General features: G+C 42.9%; 1 protein-coding gene and 1 pseudogene across 2 annotated transcripts in view; both read right to left on the bottom strand.

Moving 5' to 3' along the window:
• Positions 1 to 2,093, bottom strand: part of KLHL15 (kelch like family member 15) — a 32,463-nt gene extending 30,370 nt beyond the window's left edge. The window contains exons 1-2 of one of the 2 annotated variants that reach the window (XM_060002205.1): positions 2,046 to 2,093; positions 1,284 to 1,475 (exon numbers count right to left, since the gene is read on the bottom strand). The gene's annotated coding sequence lies outside the window, so the exon portion shown is untranslated. Of the gene's footprint in view, positions 1 to 1,283; positions 1,723 to 2,045 lie in introns of those variants that run through there. The other variant, XM_060002203.1, reaches the window with a different exon arrangement.
• Positions 2,094 to 9,017: 6,924 nt separating this feature from the next.
• Positions 9,018 to 9,377, bottom strand: LOC132418383 (guanine nucleotide-binding protein G(I)/G(S)/G(O) subunit gamma-5 pseudogene; annotated as a pseudogene).
• Between the last annotated feature and the right edge of the window lie 3,556 nt (positions 9,378 to 12,933).

The following is a 12,933-nucleotide window of genomic DNA, read 5'->3' as shown; positions in this document are numbered from 1 at the left end:
ATGTGCCAAATAAAAATGATTTCATACTGATCTGTTACACATATGTATCATAAATTCTGACAAATAAGTCCAATTTTCAAACCACAAATATTTATGGCTTATATATCCTAGTATCCCCCCCAAGTTAATCGGCAATAAAAAGTGCAAATTAACATCCTTTACCACTGAAAAACTGGTTCTAAGCACCTACTAAGTGTTGTGATGATTAAAAAAGGGAATTAAATTACATAAATATGAAATTAAGTGTCCCAAAATTGAAATTTTCTATACATTTCTAGATTAAGTGCAGAAATCTGAATGCATTTACAAGCTCTCCAAAAACAATTTTCAAATTAGTAGAGATATTCAGGCATCTTGTTTCCTAGATATAAAAATCAGGCATTAAAATTAGGGTATATATCTTAAAAGCATTTCCTAAATTACAATTTAATCAGATTACCAAATGAAAATGTAAATTCAAAATATAGAAAAGACTAAACAAATGCAAGGTGCTTAATATTCCGAGTAAGAAAAAGGGCATAAGCGGCCTAGAAAAATGAAAAGCAAAGCACTACAGTAACGTTAAATTTGAATTAAAGAATACCGTTATTTAAATAAGCAGTTAGCATTTCGTAGGAAGAAGGCCAAGCAACGTGACTATTATATATCTAGTCGATTCACAGCACTGCTTCGCTATCCCGCACTTATTCCTTATACTTATAATATAGAAATAAAGAGGCAGCAACAGTTAGCCACTACAACATTCACCACTCTGGCAAAGGTTACTTTAAAAATTGCCTTGCATTTTTACAACACTTTACAGCTACAAATTATTTTCACATATATGACCTCATACAGTCCTCACTACCCTGTGATGTGGCTATAACTGACTAGATTTCATAGATAAGAAACCGAGGTTCGGTAAGCGATTTTCTCGGAGTCACCCAGTCGAACCCAGACCTTCTGATTCCGCGTTTTATGCCTCGCATTTCGCATAGTTCTATTTCAGGCACACACAGAATTTTTAAAGGGAAGAAACGGGTTAGGGAGAAAATAGTCATGGTACCTGCAGCTGTGTGCTGCAAAAAATGGCTGAATTATGCTTCTTCCTTTTTTTTTTTTTCTCCTTGAAAAAAATTAAATTTCAAACAATTTAAGTAAACTCAAAGACAAATTAGATCCCGGCGTCAACCAAATGTGTGATTCGGGTCGGTGCAGAAAGGGCTACCGAATCCGTGCCTAGCGCGGGGCCGCGGACGAAGCCCGGGCTCCCGCAGGCCGGAGGGCCAGGGGCGGCTACGCACCTCGGGGGTCCGTCCAGCCTCTAGTGGACGGCAGTCTGCATCAGGAAGAAGCGGGCCGGACGGTGGGCGGTCGGGCGCCGGGACGGCACTCAGCTGGCTCCTCGAACGTCTACAAGGGGCCGCTCCGGGGCCGGGCCGGGGCGCTCCGGCGGGGGGCGAGTCTGCGCGCCTGCGGCCCCCACGAAACCAGTCCTGGGAAAGAAGACAGCGCTGAGACGCGATTCGAGACAGTCGGGATCTGCGCGAGGCGGAGCGGCGTCGGGGCCGGGCCCGGCCTTGCCAACGCCAGGGGCCTCGCAGCGCCCGGCGGGGGTCGGCGGTAGGGCCGACTCGGAGCCTCGGGCGGAGGGGCTGGGGGGTCGCGGGCAGCAGCAGAGGTGCAGGCACTGGCGACGTCGACGACAGCGGCTCTGGGCTTCTGCTCCGAAGCGCGCCGAGCCTCAGGATCACCCACGCCGGGGGTGGAGGAAGGCGGGAAAGGGGCGGGCAAGGGGCGGAGCGTGCGGGGCCACGAGCCAGGGGCCGCTCCGGGCCGCGCGCCCCCTGCGGGCCACGGGAGCCGCCCGGGGCCCGCCCAGGGAGGCGGGGCCAGCCGGCATGGGGTTCCGTCCGCCGTCGTCGCAAAGCGGAAGCCTGCCACGCGGGTAGGGAGGTCGTGGGGTGGGAAGTCGAGAGTTGGAACGGAGGCCTGGGAGGCGCCCTCGGCCCCCACCGGCGCCTCGAGGGGGCCCGCGCGCTGGGAGCGGCCCGGAGGGTGTTTACCTTCCCCCTGGTCGAGCGCCAATGCCGCCATCTTTCAGCCAGCGCGCGTCACTTCCGGCGCCGCGGGAGCGGGAGCGGGTGTGGGAGCGGGGTGGGGGCAGGGCTGTCCCACGCCCACGGGGCCCCACGTTCTGCAGGCCACGCCAGCGGGCCTCACCGAGGGAAGAAGGCGGCCCGACGCTGCCGCCGCGGGCCCGGCCCGACGTGGCTTCCCGCGGGGCTTCGCCGTCGGGGCTGGGAACTCTCGGCATTGCTGGTCCCCTCGCCTCGGTCCCACTTCGTTTGCACGAGCGGTGGGCTCGAGCCAGTGGGGTGCGCCCACCCTCGACAAGTTGAGGGTTAGGAAACCCGGGAAATGTCATTTTGCATCTTACACACGGTAGGGGTGGGGGAATGAGGGACGACGTGGAGGGAGCTTTGCGGTATGTACCTGTGTTACAAACGTGACTACGTCTACGCCACATAATATTGTTTTAAAGGCAACTTGCATGGGATTGTTGCATCATACCTCCACTTGGCTAGTTGCACAAGTTACGCGTTTCAGAAATACATTTCCCAGAGGTGAGAAAATTCATAGAAAACGGCATGCCTGCACCGCACAGAAATGCCGGATCTAAAAACGCTGTTCTGTTTCTATTTGCGTCAAAATAAGATAGCAAGAACGAACATTCAGAGGGCAGTGATTTTGGGGGTTGTTGTTCGCTTTTGACAAATCGGTTCTAGAGTTGTAGCTAATGCTTTTCACATACCGCCTTTTCTTGATTTAAGAATTTAAAACTACATTACAAGACTGTTTTGTAAATTTATTGTTGTGAAATCTCTCTGTGGGAAAAGTGTAGATGACAGAAAAACACAGTTGGAGGCCACTGGTTCTACAACTAACCTTAAATTAAGTCATCCATTGCCCATTTCTGATCCTAAACTGAGAGATTTCTCCTACCCCCACCCCCTGCCACCATTTTCTCTCTACACCAATATCCCGAAGATATTGGGAGATGTATGGCTAAAAACGATCATTAATCTCTTTCTAGCAAACTTGAATATGTCATGTTTCCCAAGGGGCCAAAATAGCACACTGTGTACCGTTTTGCTGAAGTAGACTACTCCGTGGGAAAAAATAGTGAATCACTTTAATCTTTTGAAAATAGGGAAATACGTGTCCCTTTTATGATTTAAACTATAAAACAAGCTTTAAAAAACTGTAAGCCATAAATAACTTTTAAAAAAATAAATTTATTTTTGGCTGCGTTGGGTCTTCATTGCTGTGCGCGGGCTTTCTCTAGTTGCGGCGAGTGGGGGCTACTCTTTGTTGCAGTGCGCGGGATTCTCATTGCTGTGGCTTCTCTTGTTGTGAAGCACAGGCTCCAGTAGTTGTGGCTCGCGGGCTCTAGAGCGCAGGCCCAGTAGTTGTGGCGCATTGGCTTAGTTGCTCCGCGGCATGTGGGATCTTCCTGGACCAGGGCTTGAACCCGTGTCCCCTGCTTAGGCAGGCGGATTCTTAACCACTGCGCCACCAGGGAAGCCCTCTGTAATGTTTTAAAGTTATTTTATAAAATATAAAATGCATATTTTATTATGCATTTTCTTTCCTCGAAAACTTTTGCCAAGCACTCTGTAGCTCTTCAGGGGTTTTTTCTAAGCCCCTCAGGGTACACCGGTATCCCCCAAATCAGTACAAACTTCTGCGGGTCCACACCAAGACTTGTACACTGACACATTCCAACAGGATGGTGGCTGTTGTCCTAGGCCTTATTTCCGGGTCCCTATCCCAGATGGAACCTTCAAAATGCAATCAGGATCCCCTGTTTGATCCCAAACTTTTCCAGCCTTGAAAGTTTGTTGTTTTAACAGCCAAACAGAATATTATGTTGCATGACTAATAAAAAATCGGTGTCTTCATGAATGTTGGAGGAATCCTGGTTAATGTTTACACATCTTAGGCATCGTTGGTCACCTGTCACTTGGAATGGCTCTTCTTAGCTTCTCTCCTGTTATTACCTCTGGCCTTCTGGTCTTTCACCACCTCTCCATATTTCTCCAACTCTCTCTTTGCACTTTGTGACTCAAACTTAATTCTCCCCCCACTTCCCTAGCAAAGCAAAAACCTAAAGCCATCACAAGGAAACTGCAATCTCTTTAAACAGGTCATGGCTTCTAGAGATCCTTACACAGGGATGTTCTTTCTGGTCATCTCTAAGTCAGATCTGTACTATTTGGTGGGAACCCATTCTTAAAAATATCAATTGTTTCTCCCATCTTCTCACTTCCCCAGTCTCATGAGCCCCCAGACCAATCCCCTGGGCCCAGCTAGGAGAATACGAAATTCCTAAACATCCAAAAGGGATGTGGACACAAAAACAAACAAGCAAAGGCCCTTCACGGGGCAATCCCCCCATGAAACAGGTGTGTCTGAAATATTTTCATTTGTGTTATTTCACCAATGTGCAGAGCTACCTCAAGGAAAATGAACTGATAACATGCCTTTATGGTCAAGGGGACTCAACACTATAATTCTTCCAGGAACCAAATGCTTCTTCATATTTCACTTCCATCCTTAAAGCCCTAGCAAACAATTCTCTGCCTGCAGTTGTTAGAGTAACTGCTTTGCACCTGGGGCCAGCCAACAAGGATTCAAAAACACTCAGCTTTGGTTTCAGAGGCCCTAACACTCTGACACATTTAGACAACATGGGGTGGTGTGTGACCTACCACAAGTGGGGTGGTGTAATCTGGGCTTGAGCGTGTCAAGCAAGGTTACTTGGAGGCAGTGATTGCTAAGTTCAGTCCAAAGGGAAGGAGGAAAGGGAAAAAGAGTAAAGGATACTCACAGGGCAGTGCCTTCCAATCCTGGAAGAGGCAGCGAGGCACCTTTATTTAGAGAACCGCTGAAAATTTATATAGGGTTACAATAGGACCCGAAGGGCAGAGAGAAAAGAAGCAAAAATCAGGAAGGCTGGCATGTATAGACCTTGGCAGACAGGGCTTCTCCCCTCTTGTGTTGCCTCTCACCCCATGCTCTTTCCACTGTATTATGTTATTTTACAGATTAACATACTCAGTGATCTTCACACTTGCATTTGTTTTACTCCTAGTTAATTCAATACATTGTTCACTTATAATCTACTATACTAATTTATTTATGCCATAAATATTTATGAGTACCTACTATGTACCAAGTCCTGTTCTAAGCACTGTGGATCTATCAGTGACCAAAACATATAAAAATCCTTGCCTTCTTATAGACTGCGTACGTCCGGCAATAAACAAAATAAATAAGCAAATTATATGGTCTCTCTTAGAATGTGACCATATGGGAAATAATAGAGCAGGATAAAGAGATTACGAGTGTCAAGGGGGAGAGGTGTTCCAGTTTTAACTGGGATGATAGGGTAGTCATTTTAGCCTTTTTTTTTTTTTTTTTGGCCACACTGCGTGGCATGCAGGATCTTAGTTCCCTTACCAGGGATTGAATCCACGCCCCTGCAGTGGAAGGGCGGAGTCTTAACCATTGGACCACCAGGGAAGTCCCTTTTTTTTTTTCTTCTGTTATTTTACCTTGACTTGAAGGAGATGGGGGACCAGACTGTGTAAAGCCTTTTTGGCCATTATAAGGTCTTTGGCCTTTGAGAAATTAGGAACCTTTGGAAGGTTTTGAGAAGAGGAGTAATATGATTAACACTCAGGCTGCTGTGTAGAACAGAATTTAGGCATAATGTAATATACAACATGATGACTATAGATAACACTGGTGTATGGTATATTTGAAATTTACTCAAAGAGTGGATCCTAAAAGTTCGCACCACAAGGAAAAAAGCATTTTTTCTTTTTTTTTCCCCCCTTGTATCTGTATGAGATGATGGATGTTAACTAGACTAATTGTGGTGATCGTTTCATAATATATGTAAGTCAGGTCATTATGCTGTACACCTTAAACTTACACAGTGCTGTATGTCAGTTACATCTCAATAGAACTGAAAGGGGAAAAATACACTGGAAGATAATACACACAAAAAAATAAAATGAGCAGTTAAAAAAAATAATTAGGCAGACAAGTGTGGAAGCAGGGAGATGGGTAAGGAGACAGACTTTTCCAACGATGGAGTGGAATGGGGGCCACAGTGGAGGCGGTGAGAACTGGCCAGAGTCTGCAAATATTCTTGAAGGTAGAACCAACAGAATTTCCTGGATGTAGGGATAAAGGAAAGAAAGCAAAGAAGGATGGAATTTTCATTTCCTGAGATCTGGAAGACTTCAAGAAGGAGTGGGTTGGAAGGGAATGGGGGAAAAAGGAAAAGGTGCAAGGAGTAGAACCTGGGGCGTGCCAAGGGTAGGGAGCCATCCCAGAGAACATCAGAAACTGGTCTAGGAGACTAGAGTGTGGTACACTACAAGCTGGGGAGACACGTACTGTAAGTTGCTGAACATCCACCGTCAATAAAAGATACGGTGAATGTCGCCATTTTTTTTTTTTTTTTTTTTTTGCGGTACGCGGGTCTCTCACCGCTGTGGCCTCTCCCACTGCGGAGCACAGGCTCCGGACGCGCAGGCTCAGCGGCCATGGCTCACGGGCCCAGCCGTTCCACGGCATGTGGGATCTTCCGGACCGGGGCACGAACCCGCGTCCCCTGCATCGGCAGGCACACCCCCAACCACTGAGCCACCAGGGAAGCCCGAATGTCGCCATTTTTAAAAATTAATTTTTATTGGAGTGTAGTCGATTTACAATGTTGTGTTAGGGGATTCCCTGGCGTGGAATGTGGTTAGCACTCTGTGCTTTCACTGCCAAGGGCCGAGGTTTGATCCCTGGTCGGGGAACTAAGACCCCGCAAGCCGCGAGGCACGGCCAAAAACCGAACAAACAAAAAATACAATGTTGTGTTAGTTTCTGCTGTACAGCAAATTGAATCAATTATACATATATACACTCTTTTTTAGATTCTTTTCCCATATAGGTCATTACAGAGTATTGAGTAGAGTTCCCTGTGCTATACAGTAGGTTTTTTTTGGTTATTTTATATATAGCAGTGTGTATGTGTCAATCCCAGTCTCCCAATTTATCCTTCCCCACCCTTTCCCCTTGGTAACCATAAGTTTGTTTTCTACATCTGTGACTCTATTTCTGTTTTGTAAATAAGTTCATTTGTACCATTTTTTTTAGATTCCACAATATAAGCGATATCATGTGATATTTGTCTTTCTCTGTCTGACTTACTTCACTCAGTATGACAATCTCTAGCTCCATTTTAACTGAAAATATTTACCTTGAAATGCAGTCTAGACAATGCCCCCTTGAAAATGAAAACATTAAAAAATAAAATTCTAAAAGAAATTCACCACTTTTGTGCTCCTTACAAGCTAATGAAAAATAACCCTGTGTTTCAGAAGCCTCAACATGCAAGCCACACATTCATGAGGTGTTTGGGAGATTACCAAGGGGCTGAGGGTAAGTAGAGCAAGGGCTGGGCTCTGGGGCACTCCAACGTTAGGGAGTCATCTGGGAGAAGATAGAGAGCTGTCAAGGAGACAGAGAAGGAGTAGCCAGTGACATAAGAGTAAAACAGAGTGTGGTATGCTAAGCTGGCTAGAAAAGTACTGTAAGTTGTTAAACACCCACTATCAATCAAAGATGAAATTAATGCCATCATTTTAATGAAATGTATTTACTTTGAAACACAATGTAGACAATACCCCCTTGTAAATGAAAATGTTAAAAAGAACAAATCCTCCCCTAAAGTTAATCATTTTTATGTTCTTTATGAACCAATGAAAAGCAACACTATACTTTAGAAGCCTCAAGACACAAGCCGCATGTTCATCAATACTGCACTTCAGTAGATCTGCATGCAAACACACACACATCCTAAGTGTGAACACCAGAGTTGAGGTGAGTGGGAGCAATGAAGAGCTGCTATATGGTGTTTGCTTGATGAAAGAAGTGAAGAAAAGCCTCCAGTAACTACTGTTGCCAGAGCACAGCTTTAGGGTTTGGGGACTGTGGTTAAGGATAGAGACGGGATTGAGTCTAGGCTCTGAGGTTATTTATTGGTTCTAAAACTAAGTTCTTTAAAAAAAAACAGCTATGCATAGCCGTCTTGGGACAAAATGTCTTTGTCAATACAGGGCACGGAGGGACTTCAGGTAAGTCAGTTCTGGCCTCTTCAGCTTGGGGCGGGGGTAGCTGAAGTGGAAGCAGGGGAGGTACATGTGAACAACTGGGGCCCAGGCCTGGCTGAAAGGATGGCTGAACTTTCTGCTGTCCTGGGAGCATGACTTGGGAGGGACACTGGAATACTAAACATAAGTGGGGCAGGATGGCCCTCTGGGAATGGAAGTCTCAAGGTTGTGAAGATGGTGATTTTCCTCAAATTTATCTACAGATTTAAAACAATCCCTATCAAAAGTGTTCTCCTTATACAAGCAAACATCATGTACCTGTGGCACTTCGGTCATCTTCACCAGAGAGCAGTGCAGGAGACTGTGCAGCACAGTGCTTCAACATGTGGGTCTGGGTCTGACTGCGTGGGTTCAAATCCTAGATCCTCCATTTTTTTGCTTTATGCCTTGGGGCAATTTATTTTTAAAAAATTTTTATTTTATATTGGAGTATAGTTGATAAACAACGTTGTGTTAGTTTCAGGTGTACAGTAAAGTGATTCAGTTATACATAGACGTGTATCTATTTCAAATTCTTTCCCCATTTAAGTTATTACAGAATATTGAGCAGAGTTCCCTGTGCTATATAGTAGGTCCTTGTTGGTTATCTATTTTAAATATAGCGGTGTGTGTACATGTCAATTAATTTCACCTTTCCAAGGATATGGACCATCTCCAAGGGTAATTGTTTTTCTTTTTTTTTATACTAAGTATTTTATTGTATGCTGCCACCAGTGTATATAAAATAATTACCCTTGTGAAACAGAAATTCATGAATATTCGGAGAGGTAGACTGACAAAAGTAGAAGTTTGTATAGTATGGCACGTGTTACAGAGACAGGCTTTTGTACAGGCTTCAAATTTGGCTTTCCTTTGAATATTCACCGGTTTATGAAAAGTGGTTTAAAAACCTTGCAAAGATTCATTTTACTACAAAAAGTAACAGACTTTCTGAGGTCTGAAGGGATTTGTACTTGAAGATACTCCAGTCAGCAGGGGGTCATGTTGAGCATTCTGCAGACAGAATTGTTTAAAATCTGCAGCTGCCTGGGAAACCTTTACGCGGTTGAGCCCGGCCTCCAGCCGGAGCTGTTGAACCACTTTCTTCATAGCGGCGACGCTGGAGGAACCAGACATGGCGCACGCGAGAGCTGGGCAGATCGGCAATCCGTCGGTGGATCGGTGGTGGGTCCTCCAAGGGTAATTGTAAGGAACAAATGCAATAAGGACTGTAAACCACTCAGCACCATGCCTGGTAAACAGTAAATATTTATTTATATTATTATTCCTAAGAAATATATGCTAAGAATTTGGGGGTATTTAGGAAGAGGAGAGCATCCAAAGGAGTAAAAAGATATAATCCCCCCCAAAATAAAATCCCTATCAAAAACCCAGCAGGCTTTATTGCAGAAATTGACAAGCTGATCCTGAAATTTATATGGAAATACAAAGGCTCTAGAAGAGCCAGACCAGTTTTGAAAAAGAACATAGTTAAAGAACTTACACATTCCAAATTCAAAATGTACTATAAAGCTACAGAAATCAAGACATTGTGGTACTGGCATAAGGATAGACATGTAGATCAATGGAACAGAATAGAGAGTCCAGAAATAAGTATTTATACAGTCAATTTCTTTTTAACAAAATATTTATTTGGCTGCGCCAGGTCTTAGTTGCAGCATGCAGGATCTTCGTTATGGCATGCGGGATCTTTTTTTTTTTTTTTTTTTTTTAGTTGCAGCGTGCGAATTTTTAGTTGCAGCATGTGGGATCTAGTTCCCCAACCAGGGCTCAAACCCGGGCCCCCTGCATTGGGAGCACAGAGGCTTAGCCACTGGACCACCCGGGAAGTCCTTGGTCAATTTATTTTTGACAAAGGTGCCAAGGCAATTCCATAGGAAAAGGATTGTCTTTTCAATATATAGTGCTGGTACAATTGGATAACTACATGCAAAAATATGGAGTTAAACCCTTAGCTCACACTATACACAAAATAGATCACAGACCCAAAAGGTAAGAGCTGAAACCATAAACCTTTAAGAAGAAAACATACGAGTAGGGGACTTCCCTGGTGGCACAATGGTTAAGAATCCACCCGCCAATGCAGGGGACACAGGTTCGAGCCCTGGTCCAGGAAGATCACATATGCTGTGGAGCAACTAAGACTGTGTACGCCACAACTACTGAGCCTGCGCTCTAGAGCCCATGAGCCACAACTACTGAAGCCCACACGCCTAGAGCCCGTGCTCTGCAACAAGACAAGCCACCGCAATGAGAAGCCACGCACCGCAAAGAAGAGTAGCCCCTGCTCGCCACAGCTAGAGAAAGCCCGCGCACAGCAACGAAGACCCAATGCAGCCACAAATAAAAATAAATAAATAAATAAATTTTTTAAAAAAAGAAAAAAAAAGAAAACATAGTAAATCTTTGTGTCCTTGCGTTAGGCAAAGTGTTCTTAAATTTGACACCAAAAGCAAGATTCATAAAGGGAGAAATAAATTGGACTTCATCAAAGGTAGAAGCTTTTGTTCTTCACAGACACCATTAAAAAAATGAAAAGACAAGCTACAGACTGGGAGAAAACATTTGCAAATCATGCATCTGATGAAGACTTGTATCCAGAATATATAAAGAACTCTTGCAACTCAATAATAAGATAAACAACCCAATTTTAAACTGGGTTTAAATACATATTTTACCAAAGAAGAGATATAAATGGCTATTAAGTACATGAAAAGATGTTCAACATAGTCATTAGAGAAATGCAAATTAAAACCACATCTACTAGAATGTCTACAATAAAAAGAAGAGACAATATCAAGCATTGGTAAGGGTGTGGAGAAACTGGAGCTCTCATATGTTGCTGCTGGGAATGTAAAATGGTGCAGCCACTTTGGAAAAATATGGCTGTTCCTCAAGATGTTAAACATAGACTTACCATAGGACTCAGCAAATGCACAACTAGATATTTACCAACATAAAGGAAAATATGTTCTCATAAAAACTTGTACACAAATGTTCATAGCAATATTATTCACAACACCCAAAAAGTGGAAACAATCCCAATATCCATCAACTGGTGAATGGATCAACAAAAGCGGTATGTCCATAAAATGGAATTATATTCAGCAATAGAAAGGCATGAACTACTACTGATAGATGCTACAACATGGATGAACCTCAAAATCATTATGCTAAGTGAGAGAAGCCAGAAGCAAAAGACCACATATTGTATAATTCCATTTATATAAAATGTCCAGAAAAGGCAAATCTGTATATAGAGAAAGACCACTAGTGGTTGCCTGGGGCCAGAGATGGATACGGGGATTGACTGCAAATGGGATTAACATGAGGGATCTCTTTGGCGTGATGGAAATGTTCAAAATCTGGATTGTGGTGATGGTTGCACAACTCTGTAAATTTACTTAAAAGCATTGAATTGTATACTTTTTTTTTTTCTTCTCGCGCCTTGCAGCTTGTGGGATCTTAGTTCCCCGACCAGGGATTGAACCCAGGCCCGGGCCTTGAAAGCACCGAATCCTAACCACTGGACTGCCAGGGAATTCCCCAAGTTGGAGCCAATGTTAATACTATTATTAATAGCATTATTTTCAGTGACATTTCTACTTCCAATAAAAGTTTCTGACAGTGAAGCATATTATATACTATTACCAACAAATTTTATATTTTTTATTGAGATATAATTCACATACCATAAGATTCACCCTTTTAAACAGTACAATTCACTGTTTTTTAGTATATTTGCAGTTGTGTAACCATCACCACTAATTCCACATCTTTATTACCTCAGTGGGTTTTCTGAATTGGCTGGTACGGTATAACTATTTAGAATGTAAGATAAATTCGAAATTTAGGAACTTACAAATGTAGAAGTTAAATTTGTTCAAATTTAGGAAATGCCTCCACCCAAATACAATATATTGTACAGTTTCTACCATCACTTAACCAATGAATGCATTTATTGAAATGTAACTTACTATTTTAGGTTAACTGTTGTACCCCAAACTTGTGTGATAGAAAACATATATATATATAAAAATATGTTTTATATATGTAAACATATGTTTACAAAATACGTTTATTTTATTGAAGTATAGTTGATTTACAATGTGTTAATTTCTGCTGTACAGCAAAGTGATTCAGTTATACATATATATATACATTCTTTTTCATATTCCTTTATGGTTTACTACAGGATGTTGAATATAGTTCCCTGCGCTATGCAGTAGGACCTTGTTGTTTATCCATCCTATATATAATTGTTTGCATCTGCTAATCCCAAACTCCCAATCCATCCCTCCCTGACTCCCCCTCCCCCTTGGCAACCAGAAGTCTGTTCTCTATGTCTGTGATTCTGTTTCGTAGATAAGTTCATTTGTCATATTTTAGATTCCGCATATGTGATATCATATGGCATTTGTCTTTCTCAGATAGAAAACATATATTAATTTTAATCTTGCTTAAGTATTCAATGACCACAGGTAACTGAAATACTTACAAATTTCTCCCTACATTTTTTTTCTGGCTAGAAATGAAGACCTGTACATGATAGAAAATTTGTAAAGTGTAGAAATGCGTGAAGAGAAATGAAACTTACTGTAATTCTTTTTAACACGATGAAAAAGGGGTTAATAAAGTCTCAAAAATCTTTAAATTTTAAAATACCGATTTATTGGTAATCGTTCGAGTGAAAAAGTGGGTTTTCTCGGATTTG

This window comes from Delphinus delphis, chromosome X (genome assembly GCF_949987515.2).
Source record: "Delphinus delphis chromosome X, mDelDel1.2, whole genome shotgun sequence".
Lineage (NCBI taxonomy): Eukaryota > Metazoa > Chordata > Mammalia > Artiodactyla > Delphinidae > Delphinus > Delphinus delphis.
The sequence above is the reverse complement of the archived record's forward strand: the minus strand, read 5'-3'. Positions and strand labels throughout refer to the sequence as shown.